The sequence below is a fragment of the Etheostoma spectabile genome, chromosome 17 (genome assembly GCF_008692095.1).
Source record: "Etheostoma spectabile isolate EspeVRDwgs_2016 chromosome 17, UIUC_Espe_1.0, whole genome shotgun sequence".
Classification (NCBI taxonomy): domain Eukaryota; kingdom Metazoa; phylum Chordata; class Actinopteri; order Perciformes; family Percidae; genus Etheostoma; species Etheostoma spectabile.
The window spans coordinates 2127589-2127830 of record NC_045749.1 but is presented as its reverse complement, the minus strand read 5'-3'; the positions used below and the strand labels follow the sequence as shown (position 1 = coordinate 2127830).

The window sequence follows — 242 nt, the reverse complement described above, 5'->3', positions numbered from 1 at the left end:
GTAAATCCAGACAGCTAGCTAGACCATCTGACCAATCAGAGTTTCCTGTTGCACGACCAGGGTTACATAACATTGGTAGAAACGGTGTTGTCTTTTTACCGCCTTTTTGTAGCCTCTTGGTCGCATTTACGTCTCCTTTTGTCGCCGGTTTTGTCGCCTTTTTGTCACCTGTCGTCATGGTGACTGCAGACATAAGACTATGGATACCTGGTCCTCAGATCTCTGCAGGGTAAATCCAGACA

The 242-nt window shown here is 46.7% G+C and overlaps 1 protein-coding gene and 1 long non-coding RNA gene across 2 annotated transcripts in view; both read left to right on the top strand.

The window, feature by feature from the left end:
* Nucleotides 1-242, top strand: part of cyp26c1 (cytochrome P450, family 26, subfamily C, polypeptide 1) — a gene marked incomplete at its 5' end in the record, with an annotated part of 15485 nt that overhangs the window by 4105 nt on the left and 11138 nt on the right.
* The window catches only part of LOC116705021 (uncharacterized), a 21439-nt gene that overhangs the window by 12719 nt on the left and 8478 nt on the right, over nucleotides 1-242 (top strand). The gene's annotated exons all lie outside the window — the stretch shown is intronic.